General features: G+C 41.9%; 2 pseudogenes; one reads left to right on the top strand and one right to left on the bottom strand.

Annotated features, from left to right (window-relative positions):
- Positions 1 to 13,856, top strand: part of LOC133000114 (gastrula zinc finger protein XlCGF57.1-like) — a 41,484-nt pseudogene that overhangs the window by 10,440 nt on the left and 17,188 nt on the right.
- LOC132999428 (6-phosphofructo-2-kinase/fructose-2,6-bisphosphatase 2-like) lies at positions 259 to 7,533 on the bottom strand (annotated as a pseudogene).

Raw genomic sequence — 13,856 nt, 5'->3', positions numbered from 1 at the left:
GTAAACCTTTTCAAATCAAAACACAAATTCAAATGACCCTGAATATGTCTCCTTTTAAGGATAGAATAAGTAAAACACAACCCTCACACACCTTCTCTTCATTTAAGGATGTAAACCTTTAAAATAATTCAAAGAAGCTCAAATACAGCTTTTCTTTCATCCATAACCAGAGCGATGGTAATAATGATTATTTCAGCCAAGCAGGGCAGCATGATCAGCCAGGGCTTCAGTCCATAACATATAAAACATTTCATTAAATTAGCTGAGCTGCAGGCAGGTTCAAGATTCAAGGGACATGGATTAAAAAGAGGGAGTTAAAGAAGCAAGGCATCACATGCAAGCATTAAACTAGTAGATACAACAAACAGGAGCCTGTTAGACTCTGTGGCTTTAATTCAACAATGGTGAAATCACATTCATGTAAAAAATGTGATTATTCAGTTTGAATGAGAGGAACTTACAAGGGGCCGGTCTCGATGTGTGTTCACTGCCTCCATGTTCAGATAAAACAGTTCCACTTTGCAACCTGCAAGAGAGGAAACAGAATATTTCAATAGAAGAAAGGGTCATAGAGTGAAGTTGTGTGTCCTGGTGGGGAAGGACCTACCATACGCCACAGGTGTTAGTTTGAGCACAGTGTGGAGCGGACACTTCATGTACAGCAGATCTTCTGTAGGATGATTAAAAAAAGCACAAAGTTAGTATCTGTGTGTCTGTGTGTCCTGTGTGTGTTTTGTGATCATTCTTCTACCTGCACTTTTATCCAGGAAGTACGCCAACAAACATCGCATCACGGCCTGGTGGCAGACGACCAGCACGTTGCCCTGTCTCTCGAGCTCCATGATGACCGGCTCCAGTCGCTGAACCAGATCCTGGTAGGACTACAGAGCCAGAGAAGACGATTTTAACAAAACATCTACCTGATTAACATCTGTGAAACACGAGGGGATGGAAGGAGTGGGCCAGGTTACCTCTCCTCCTTGGTAGCCATAGTGATACTTGTCCTGGTCTCTCAAAGCAAACTCCTCTGGGAAAGTGTTCTCGATCATCTCATAGCTCATCTCCTCACACACACCCTGAGGAGGGATATTCAAATAAAGAAAAGAATATTCATTCTAAAATCAAAGACCAAAGTAAAGTAAGCAGAAGCACTTTCACTGCACATAATACAAAGAAAGAAGTGCTTTAATTCCACATATTATACATAGGGATTGTTTAAAGACAGTAGCAGAATATTTTAATACATAAAGATGCTTTATGAGAGAGATTCCTCTCATAGATCGGTACTGACAGCGTCGATCTCGTTGAGAATCTTCCACTGTTCAAAAGGAACCCCGAGCTCCTCCGCCGTCTGGATGGTTCTTCTCAGTTGACTCGTCCAAACCTTCAAATCCCACAGTTGGTGCTCCTCGATGAAGTCTCGCAGGGCGTGGGCGAACTGGGAAACGAGAGAAACACAAATCGACAATCATCGTCTGGATATCATCAATTATTTTCTAACGGTTCCTGTCTGTTTCATTAGATTAATGCTTATGAAAAAGCCAATGGAGAGAATTAAATTAAATCTTATCCCAGTGAACTGATGAGTCTTGTGATTGGTTCTTTCTGTGTCATCGTACCTGTTTCCCTTGAGGAGAAAGCTCGGAGTCCCCCCCGATGCGGCCCTCCACGTTGTGGTTGCTCTCTCCGTGGCAGCACAGGTAGATGGAGTGAGAGTGCACGTGGATGTTCATGAGGTAATACACGATCTTGCTCTGGATGTAGTCCTGCACCCGGTTCACCAGGAAACGCCGGCCCATGTTTATCACCTTGATAAACGACAGGTCCCTGCAGGTGGTGATGGATCATGGGGGGGCTGAACTTAAAATCTGTTTACTGTCGCCATCTAGTGTTCATTTGTTGGAAACTGCTATAAAACCTTTTAGATTCACAGGAGCATAATCCAGATATTAAATGTAATGACCTATTGAGATAGAGAGAAGCAGATGTGATCAGCTCTTACTTGTCGTAGTTGTCAGGATCTAACGGTTGATAAGTGACCTTGTAGCACTCGATGCGTTTGAGGAAGTCGTCCATTACTCTCTCTCTCTGTGTCTCTCAGGGTAGTCGGGACTGGACACCTTCACTTCCTGTGGCAGGTATGCAACACAGTCAGACCATGTGAGCAAGCAGCATGGTTCCGACGGAATATTTATAGATTAATGGTTTGAGTGATGTACCAGAATATTAGCAGCTTTCACCTTAGGGTCGTCACACACCGACTTCACGAAGAACACCTGTTGTAGAGAGGTCAGAGGTCAACGTACAACTAACATGAAATCAACACAATATCGTTTTTAAATTAGACATTGAAGGGGCCCTGTGGAGTTTTCTTGTTAACATTTAAAAGTCTCACATTCATCATTTCACATTCAACGCTACATAAACTGTGAATGTTTGAATGTGAATTTCAATTAAGTCCAATTTCCAAAGACAAAATAACAGCAGAATATAATAAAAACACTTCCAATGTTACCTTGAATGCATTCTCCTTCACAAAGCCTTGAATGAGGTCTCTACGTTCTCTTGTTGTGTTTGTTGCATCAAAAACCTGAGAAAACAAGTCAATGTGTATAACTTGGACAGTGTCAGCTTCAGAGTGACAGCAGCAGCCTGTTTGATATCTAGGTCACAATTCAGCAGTGAGATGCTGTCAGGAGCCCGTCACGTTTTCACGAGACAAACCCCATTTCCACCAGATACGACCGTGAGGGGAGAGAGGCAGCTGTGCTCTGTGGAAATTAGAGGTGATTTTATTATGTATCAGCGTGAAGTCTAATAACATGAACACTCCCTACTTGAACAGATCTATTAGTCTGTATGTAATAATACTGATGGCCCCACCTACTGGCAATTTACATAAAGTTTTCCCAGTGTGATGTGCAATTGATAGTGTTGACCGAATTGAGCAATTAGCAGAGAAGAATCAACATCACGTGACGGACGCAGGAAGTGAAGCGTTTATGTGCTCGGGCTGTTAAGTGCTGCTTTTCAGTCCTAGAAATTGTTGGTTTTTTTTGGTTTTACTGTCGGAGTTTGTTTAATTTAATTATTGAATATTTCTACTTCAATGTCTTGTACTTTTACTTATAATGGAATATTACTCTACTGTCTTGGTACTTTTACCTCAGTGCATGATCCGAATTCTTCTTCCACTATTGGTTAAGTTTATTTTGTTGCTTATACTTTAGTACTTGTTTACTTGCAACAGAGTATTTCTACTGTGCAGTGTTAGTACTTTCGTTTCCTCCTCGTCCTCTAGTCCAGCAGGGGTCGCTGCTGGCTCGGAGCTCGGAGTCTCTGTTTCCTGTCTTTGTCTCTTTGTCCCCTCAGAGACTCAGCGTGAGGAGGAAGGAGCAACATGTCCGCCATGCAGCTGCTGCGGGAGTCGGTACATGAGCGGATCCGCGCTGCCGCTGAAGACTTCCTGCTGCAGGTGGAGGAAGGAGGAGGAAAGGCTCGAGTCCCGGAGCTGAGAGCGATGCTCACCGAGCGGCTCGCGGCGGCGGAAGAGCAGATCCTTGCGGGACTTGAGGAAACCGTGGCTGGGTACGAGGAGCGAGTGGAGCGGACAGAGCTGGAGATCTGCCGCCAGAGGAGGCTGCTCGATGCCGTGATGCAGCCCGAAGTCCGGCTGCACAGAGCAGGTCAGTCCCTAGAGGAACCGCTAACAGGCTAACGTTAGCTAGCATCATATATATCTATATCTATCTATGCTGGTGACGCTCTCTGAACTAGCTCCTCTGCTAACAGCTGTTTCTCTGCATCACTCCGGCTACAATCACCGGTCTGTAGTTAAACAGCCACACATCCCAGCCCCTCCTCTCTGGTGCTTCGTGACTCTGTATTCTGTAGTAAAGTAAAGTTGCCAACACATTCACAGATTCGGACTTCCCGGATCAATACGTCTTAAGCGAAACGTTGTTAAAGCACAAACGCTGCATAATTCCCACCGTAGTAATGTGGACAACGGGCTACAGGCGAGTTTTTATCAATATGAGTCGTCCTCCGTGATGGACACATAACATGGGTGTCTACGTACAGCCTGCTGAGAAACGAGTGCGCAGGGACCGTCTACAAAGTGCAACACCGAAAAGAGATATTACAAAAATATTCAATAACCTCATTGTTATACTGTATATTCTCACCAAAATCATGTCACAGGTCCAGCGAGTCCTGCTGACTATGCTACACTACAAAGTTTAAAAAAATGTCATTTATCATAATTTTTGGAAATATTTTAATGAAGATTATTCAATAGCTTCACTGTAATACTGTTCATTTTCACCAAAATCACTTCACAGGTTCAGTGAGTCCGCTTGGCTATGCTACAGTACAAATTTTGGGAAAAGGTGATTTCGCATAATTTTGGGAAATATTTTTTATATAAAATATTCAATAACTTCGGGCTAATACTGTATGTTGTCACCAAAATCACGTCACAGATCCAGGGTCTCCTGCTGGTTATGCTACAGCAATACGTTTGTGGAAAAGTGTTTTTGTTTAATTTTGAGAAATATTAGATATGAATATTATTCAATAACTTCGGTCTAATACTGTATATTGTCAGCGAAATCACGTCAGAGATCATCAGAAACTTATTGCTGTAGCATAACCAACAGGAGACCCTGGATATGGGAGGTGATTTTGGTGACAACATACAGTATTAGCCCGAAGTTATTGAATATTTTATATAAAAAATATTTCCCAAAATTTTGCAAAATCACTTTTCCCAAAATTTGTACTGTAGCATAGCCAACAGGACTCACTGAACCTGTGAAGTGATTTTGGTGAGAATATACAGTATAACAATGAGGTTATTGAATATTTTTGTAATATCTCTTTGCACTTTGTAGACGGTCCCTGTGCACTCGTTTCTCAGCAGGCTGTACGTAGACATCCATGTTATGTGTCCATCACGGAGGACGACTCGTATTGATAAAAACTCACCTGTAGCCTGTTGTCCACATTACTACGGTGGGAATTATGCAGCGTTTGTGCTTTAACAACGTTTCGCTTAAGACGTATTGATCCGGGAAGTCCGAATCTGTGAATGTGTTGCCAACTTTACTGAACTGTGTTCTGTGTGAGCTCAGCCTCGTAGTCTAACAGGCTGATACAGCAGTGATGGCTTCTCTCTCTCCCTCTTGCTCCAAGTGTCTCATGTTTACTGACTCCTCCGCCTCCATTAACAGTAGTGGTACATGTAATAAATGCAGTGTGTTGGTAGCGATGGAGGCGAGAGGCTTAGCGACCTAGAAGCTCGGCTCCGCAGCTTAGAACCTCTGTTAGCTGTAGTTAGTGTTGGGGGGTGAAGTCCTGAGTGCTGACCATCAAACAATGGGTTGTAAATACTTGAGGCCTACAAGGCCAAGCTGAAACCAGTTCAACCAGTTTCTACTCTGAATCCACACATTCTCCAGACAGCCTGGAGCCTCGCCTTGGTGGGGGAAGCATCTCAATCAATCAATCAATCAAGTTTTATTTGTATAGCCCATATTCACAAATCACAATTTGTCTCATTGGGCTTTAACATGGTGTGACATCCTCTGTCCTTAACCCTCAACAAGAGTAAGGAAAAACTACTAAAAACCTTTTTTACAGGTAAAAATATGTAGAAACCTCAGAGAGAGCCACATGTGAGGGATCCCTCTCCCAGGACGGACAGAAGTGCAATAGATGTCAAGTGTAGGAAAACATCATCAGGATTAAAGTTTTTAGCAGCATCGATGAGGGTAAACATTTTTTCAATACTATATGTGAAGCAGTCCCGCTGCAATCATAGTCTCTGGTCAGCAGCAAGACCACGATCCAGCATCAGGATGGGATCCACTATAGTCCACAGTTATTGTCCACTGCCGCCAGTTAGAATCCATTATCAGCTGCCGCCTCGGTCGTGGTCCACCATCAGCCGATGCCACCGCGACAAAGGATCCTCCATTACCACTACGATCAGCAGGCACGATACAGAATCCACCGAACTGGATCCACCATTGCGACCTCTGACGCGCAATCCACAATCATATCCATGGTGCGGCCACAGCTGTGGCCCTGCATCCGCGGGCGTTAAGGCACAGAAACTCCGGGAAAGGGGTCAAGTTAGTAACATGTACTGATGAGATAAGAATTACCTTGATGTGTTAGGGATGGAGAAAAGGAAGGAGAAGCAGGAAAGAGAAGCTCCGTGTGTCTTGTGTCATAAATTCCACTAATTAGCTCTAACTATAAGCTTTATCAAAAAGGAAGGTTTTGAGTCTACTTTTAAACGAACAGAGCGTGTCTGCTTCCCTAACTGAAAGTGAGAGATTATTCCACAGCAGTGGGGCTTGATGGCTAAAAGCTCTGGCTCCTACTCTACTTTTAGAGACTTTAGGGACGACAAGTAAAACCTGAATTCTGGGATCCAAGTGCTCTAGTAGGTTGATATGGAACTAACATCTCTTTAAGGTAAAGAGGTGCCATATCATTAAGGGCCTTGAAGGTGAGGAGGAGAATTTTAAATTCTATTCTAGATTTAACAGGTTGCCAGTGTAGCGATGCTAATACTGGAGAAATGTGCTCTCTTTTCATAGTTCTTGTCAGGATTTTGGACCAGCTGCAGAGTCTTTAACGACTTACTGCTGGAGCCTGATAATAGTGAATTACAGTAGTCCAGTCTCAATGTAACAAAGGCGTGGACTAGTTTTTCTGCATCTTTTTGCGAAAGGACATGTCTGATTTTTGAGATATTACGCAAGTGGAAAAAGGCAGTCCTAGAAATTGGTTTTAAGTGACTATTAAAGGACAAATCAGGATCGAAGATCACTCCCAAGTTCCTGACTGTTTCATTGGAAGCAAGGGCAATGTCATCTAGCGCAGCTATATCATTAGATAATGTTTCTCTAAGGTGTTTAGGGCTGAGTATTATAACTTCAGTTTTATCTGAGTTTAATAAGAGAAAATTGCGGGTCATCCAGGTTTTTATGTCCTTGAGACATGCTCGAAGTTTAGTTAATTGATTACTTTGATCAGGTTTTATTGACAAATATAACTGGGTGTCATCCGCATAACAGTGAAAATTTACCGAGTGTGTCCTGATAATGTTTCCTAGTGGAAGCATATATAATGAGAATAAAATTGGGCCGAGCACAGACCCCTGTGGAACACCATGGTCAACTTTGGTGCGCACAGATGACTCATCATTAATTTGTACGAATTGGGAGCGATCAGAAAAATATGATTTAAACCAGTTTAGGGCCGTTCCTTTAATGTTAATTAACTGTTTTAGTCTTTGTAATAAAATTTGATGGTCAATTGTGTCGAATGCTGCACTGAGATCTAACAGAACGAGGACAGACACAAGTCCCTGATCTGAAGCTATTACAAGGTCATTAGTGACTTTTGCCAGGGCTGTCTCTGTGCTGTGATTGGTTCTAAACCCAGACTGAAAGTCTTCATATATATTATTTTCCTGGAGAAACTCACACAGCTGATTGGCTACAACTTTTTCTAAGATTTTAGAGAGGAAGGGGAGATTTGATATTGGCCTGTAATTTGCTAAAACCTCTGGGTCTAGGGTGGGTTTTTTGAGTACAGCTATTTTAAAAGACTGTGGTACATAACCTGATGATAATGACAGATTTATTGTGTTAAGTAACAAACTATCTATTAGGGGCAGAATTTCTTTAAGTAATTTAGTTGGAATCGGATCTAAGATACAGGTTGTTGGTTTAGAACCTGAGATTATTTTGGTAAACTGATCACGGGTGATCAGAGAGAAGCTGTCTAAGTAATGGGAAGGATTCTCAGCCGTTTCTGAGATCTCTGTTGTTGGGAGGGTATTAGTGCCAATTGAGGGCAGGAGATGGTTGATTTTATTTCTAAGAGGTTAGAATTTTATCATTAAAAAAGGTCATAAAGATATTGCTATTTAGGGATCGAGGAATACTGGGCTCGGTGGATGTGTGACTCTCTGTCAGCCTGGCTACAGTGCTGAAGAGAAACCTTGGGTTGTTTTTATTCTCTTCTATTAGTTTTGAATAATAGGCAGCTCTTGCTTTGTGGAGAGCCTTTTTATATTCTTTAACACTACTCTTCCAGTCTAGGAGATTTTCAACACTGTTGCTGGAGCGCCACTTCCTTTCTAATTTTCTTGATAATTGTTTCAACTCATGTGTCTTAGAATTATACCACGGAGCTAATTGACTATGTTTTACACATTTCTTTTTTAGAGGCGCTGTTGAGTCTAATGTTAATCGTAACGAGTCTGCAGAGCTATCTACGAGGTGGTCAATCTCAATAGAGCTCGGATTTTTAAAGAATTTGTTGTTTATGTCGACGGATAATACGGGTTTAAATGTAATCGGAATTATTTCCTTAAATTTAGCTATAGCACTATCAGGTAGACATCTAGAAAATTCGTTTTTTATTAGGGGCATATATTCAGGTAATGAAAAATCGAAGGTTATTAAATTATGGTCTGATAGTACTGGATTGCGCGGAAGTACTTTTAAATGTTCAATTTTGACACCGTATGATAATACAAGGTCAAGTGTGTGGTTACAACAATGAGTAGGTTGATGTCAGACTGACTAAAACCAATTGAGTCTAGTATTGAAATAAATGCTACGCTCAAGCTATCTTTATTATTGTCAACATGAATATTAAAGTCACCAACAATAATAATTTTATCGGTCTTTAGGACTAGGTTTGATAAAAACTCAGGGAATTCTGTTAGAAATTCAGTATAAGCCCCAGGAGCACGATAAACTACAGCAAATATGATTGGCTGTTGGTGTTTCCTGGATTGACGTGGAAGATTAAGAACAAGACATTCAAATGAGTTGTAGCTGAGTTTAGGTTTAGGATTAATTGATAGACTGGAGTTAAAAATAGCAGCAACTCCACCTCCTCGCCCGAGTTCCCTGGGAACGTGTGAATTTATATGACTGGGGGGAGTAGATTCATTTAAACTGACATATTCATCAGGATGCAGCCACGTCTCAGTAAGGGACAATAAATCTATATTGTAGTCTGAGACTAGTTCATTAACTAAAATAGCCTTTGAGGACAGTGATCTGATGTTTAAAAGACCACATTTGAAAGTCTTGGTTTCCTGTGTTGTTCGAGAGGTTGTGTTAATTTGTATAAGATTATTGTGAGTTCTCGCTCTGTTATTGTTTAATTTAAATAATTGAATCGGACGGTAGACAGAGACAGTCTCTATGCGGTTGGGTGACTGATCCAGAGGGAGCGCAGAGAAGTGTTTAGCACTGCAGCTCTGCTTCCTGGTCCCAACTCTGGGCTGTCATGTAATAGACTGGGTAATATTCCTAGATAAGAGAGCTGCTCCATCCCAAGTGGGATGAACGCCGTCTCTCCAAACAAGACCAGGTTTACTCCAAAAAGTTTGCCAATTATCTACAAAGCCCACACCATTTACAGGACACCACCTCGACAGCCAGCGGTTAAAAGACAGCATGCGACTAAACATGTCATCACCTGTTGTGTTAGGGAGAGGGCCAGAGAAAATTACTGTGTCCAACATCGTTTTTGCAAAAGCACACACAGACTCAACATTAACTTTAGTGATCTCCGACATACGAAGCCGGGAGTCGTTGCTGCCGACGTGAATTACGATTTTACTGTATTTGCGATTAGTTTTAGCCAGCAGCTTCAATTTGGATTTGATGTCGCCGGCTCTGGCCCCCGGGATACAATTGACTATGGTCGCTGGTGTTGCTAACCTCACGTTTCTGAGAACCGAGTCGCCAGTAACCAGAGTTTGTTTCTCAGCGGGTGCGTCGCTGAGTGGAGAAAATCTATTTGAAACGTGAGCTGGTGGGTCTTTAATCGTGGGCTTTCTAAGGGTAGCACTATGCCCCCTCCGGACTGTCACCCAGCCGCCCTGGGCTCCCGGCTGCCCGGGGCAGGTCGAGGGACTGCTAGCTGAAGCTAAACTACGGGCTGAGCTACGTGGCTTCGCTGCGGCTAGCACGGGCTGGCTAACTACAGCTAACGGGGGGGGTTCTAAGCTGAGGAGCCGAGCTTCTAAGTCGCTAAGCCTCGCCTCCATCGCTACAAACACACTGCGTTTATTACATGTAGCACTACTGTTAATGGAGGCGGAGGAGTAAGTAAACATGAGACACTCGGAGCAAGAGAGAGAGAGAGAAGCCATCGCTGCTAAAACTACAAGGGTGAGATTTAAACAGAACACAGACTCACAAAGCACCAGAGTGTAGGGGCTGGTATGTGAGGGTGCTTAACTATATACCGATGATTTTAGCCGTAGTAGAACAGAAAGACAGTTGTGTTTTAGCGGAGGAGCTAATTCAGATAGCGACTACACCACATGGGCAATAACAGGAAGTGACGCAGCACGCTTACCGTAATGACGTAGCAGGAGACCGACGTCCAGGACATTAATCAGCGGTTGTCATCAGCTGCTTCTTAAGTTATTAGTGCTTCGGCTCGCTGTTTCGAATCCCGGTCAACTATTTTCTTTTTTTTTAACCATTTAATTTATTTTGAAGTCTCAACGTTATTCTGACACGGACACATGAACTCGGGAAGGGTTTTTGTGAGGATTGATAAAGGAGGAAAGTGATTTAGTTGCAACCTTTGCAACAAAAGATTTATTATGATTTATCAGCAGATATTCATAGTAAACATATTCATAGTTCACTACTTTAAATAAACAACTAACCGGTTTTATGTCCCTAGAAAATATAACTCATTGAATAGCACAAAAGATTTGTGTTTATTTATCTTATTTCTACAGATTTCTACATAATTTCCCTTCATGTAATTTTAAGGTTAAAGTGTGTTCCTTGCACAGTTTGTATGTGTGTTCTTAACTAGTTCACATGATTAAATATCTTTGTTTTAAAACGATGGTTTCTTGGTTGGTGAGATTCAATGACAGTATGTGTTCTCCTTTATGTATTGAATGTGTTTCCAAGAATAAAAGTCTTATAAAAGGATTATGGCGTTGTCACCCTCCTCCTCTTTGTTTCTGTATGAACGGAGGCTGCACTGGCTACAGTTGAATTGTCTCCTCACGAGACAAATTAATCAGCTTCTCACAGTCAGACATGTTTGTTTACGTTTGAGTTGAAGTCGGAACTGGGCAATTGAGACTTTTTTGTTTTTCTGGTCATGATGGATCGGTCAATGTTAACGAGTTCCAGGGGTCTCGTATTTGATTTTTTGTTCACAAAAGTTTGAAATAAGTATTTACTTGGTGCCGTCCAGTGTTAATTTTGGCAGCTATTTTTGATTTAGTCTTAGTCTTTTGACGAAAATGCATATTAGTTTTAGTCTAGTTTTAGTCATTTTTATCCTTCTTAGTTTTAGTCTAGTTTTAGTCGACGAAAACAAATTACATTTTAGTCTAGTTTTAGTCGACGAAAACAAATTACATTTTAGTCTAGTTTTAGTCTAGTGGATTTTTATTTCAGCGAGACCTTCAGTAGATCACCGAACTTCACACACATGCGCTTTGTGAAAATGACAAATCTGCGACCAGCACTGCAACCCACCATCAACATCCGGAAAAAGGTAAACAATTCGCCAGTTGATCTGGCTGCCACTTAAACTGAAACACTGGGAGCCCAGGGCGGCTGGGTGACGGTCCGGAGGGGGAACAGTGCATGATCCGAATTCTTCTTCCACTAAAGAGCCCACGATTAAAGAGCCACCAGCTCACGGTTCAAACAGACTCTCCAGCGACCACAGTCAGCTGCATCCCAGGGACCAGAGCCGGGGCATCGAATCCAAACTGAAGCTGCTGGCGAAACTAAATGTAAATACAGTGAAATCGTAATTCACGTCGACAGCAACGACTCCCGACTTCTCATGTCGGAGGTCACTTAAGTTAAAGTTGCGTACACACAAAACGGGGCCTGAAACGTGCTTATGCCACTTCTCATGCAAACGTTGGGATTTATAAAAACAAACCTGACAGGAAAGTTTGCGTATTTCCACGCAAACTCTGACCCATGCGTACGAACGTTTTGGAGACGGGAAAGTGGCGACGCAGACGTGAGGTGGTGAACTGAAGCAGATTATTGATCCAATACATAATTTACATTAAAACCAACATCTTAGTTTGCTTGCGCGACATAATTGTTCCACACAAACCTTTTAATTTTAAAATATATAAAACAACTTACAGCACATTACTATCAGATTCCATTTAAAATTATAAACATGTGTATTTGTGTTTCAGTGTGTCCTGCAGACGTCCAGCAACTGATGGTGATTAAAGAAGAGGTTCCCCCTGAGGAGCAGCAGTGGAGCCCCCTTGTGGACCAGGAGGATCCAGATCCCCCCCACATTAAAGAGGAACAGGAGGAACCGTGGACCAATCAGGATGGACAGCAGCTTCAAGGACTGGAGGAGGCTGATATCAAGTTCACATTGACTCCTGTCGCTGTGAAGAGTGAAGAAGATGAAGAGAAACTTAAATCGTCAAAGCTTCATCCGAGTGGGACGAAGGAGAACAGAGTGGACTGTGGAGGACCAGAACCAGCCAGGAACTCAGGTCCCGATGGACGTTTACAACAAGGTCCTAAGGACAAGACTGAAGACTCTTCTGAGACTGAAGAGAGTGAGGATGATTGGCTGGAGACCAGGGAAACTCAGACTGGTTTAAATACAAGAAACAACAAACAGCCTCTAAGTGATATGAGATGTGAGACAGAAAAAAAACAGTTTAGTTGCTCTGAGTGTGGTAAAAGATTTAGCCATAGGCAAAGTCTAAATAAACATATGAGGATTCATACAGGAGAGAATCAGTTTAGTTGCCCTGAGTGTGGTAAAAGATTTTGCGAAAGGGCCCGTCTAAATACACATATGAGGATTCATACAGGTGAGAAACCGTTTAGTTGCTCTGAGTGTGGTGAAAGATTTAACCGTAGGGACAATCTAAATAGACATATGAGGATTCATACAGGAGAGAATCAGTTTAGTTGCTCTGAGTGTGGTAAAAGATTTAGCGAAAGGGGCAATCTAAATACACATATGAGGATTCATACAGGAGAGAAACAGTTTAGTTGCTCTGAGTGTGGTAAAAGATTTAGCGAAAGGGGCAGTCTAAATACACATATTAGGATTCATACTGGAGAGAAACCGTTTTGTTGCTCTGAGTGTGGTAAAATATTTAACCAAAGGGGCACTCTAAATAGACATATGAGGATTCATACTAGAGAGAAACAGTTTAGTTCAGGGATGCCAGGGTGAAATTGGACAGGGGGCCAGATTTTTTCAAGCAAGACCTCAGGGGGCCGGATTACACTTTCGGACTGAAAAGGCCAAACACTGACTCAACACATGGATAGGTAGGTTATTTGAAATTATTCATGAAGGCCTACACATCAATAAGAAATTGCATCGGCACCAAAATAGCCTCACAATGAGGCCTAAAATTACATAGCCTAAAGCAGGAGACAGTTACCCTCTAAAAACGTTACATTTTCCTATCCATGCATGTAGCCTACATTTATAAATTAGAAATGCAACAAAATAGACTAGGTGCCAACAAAACACATTTCCTATAAATAACACAAGTGTAAACTGTTAATTACTTTTATTATATTTATTGAAGGCTTGCACATGAAAACAAGTCAATGCAAAATAACGCCAATTAAAAGAAGGCCAGGCCAAGTAGGCCTAAACGAGTCACAGAAAGAAAGCGCCAGAATAAAGTAGTCCAACATTAGACCATGTGATTGAATATCCAGTAGGAATTAGTAAAACAAAACGGTTCTTGAAAAAATAGGCAAATATGAGCTATCTAAAAACTAAATTGGCTCAATAACAGATGAGGCACATTA

Source organism: Limanda limanda, chromosome 4 (assembly GCF_963576545.1).
Source record: "Limanda limanda chromosome 4, fLimLim1.1, whole genome shotgun sequence".
Lineage (NCBI taxonomy): Eukaryota > Metazoa > Chordata > Actinopteri > Pleuronectiformes > Pleuronectidae > Limanda > Limanda limanda.
The sequence above is the reverse complement of the archived record's forward strand: the minus strand, read 5'-3'. Positions and strand labels throughout refer to the sequence as shown.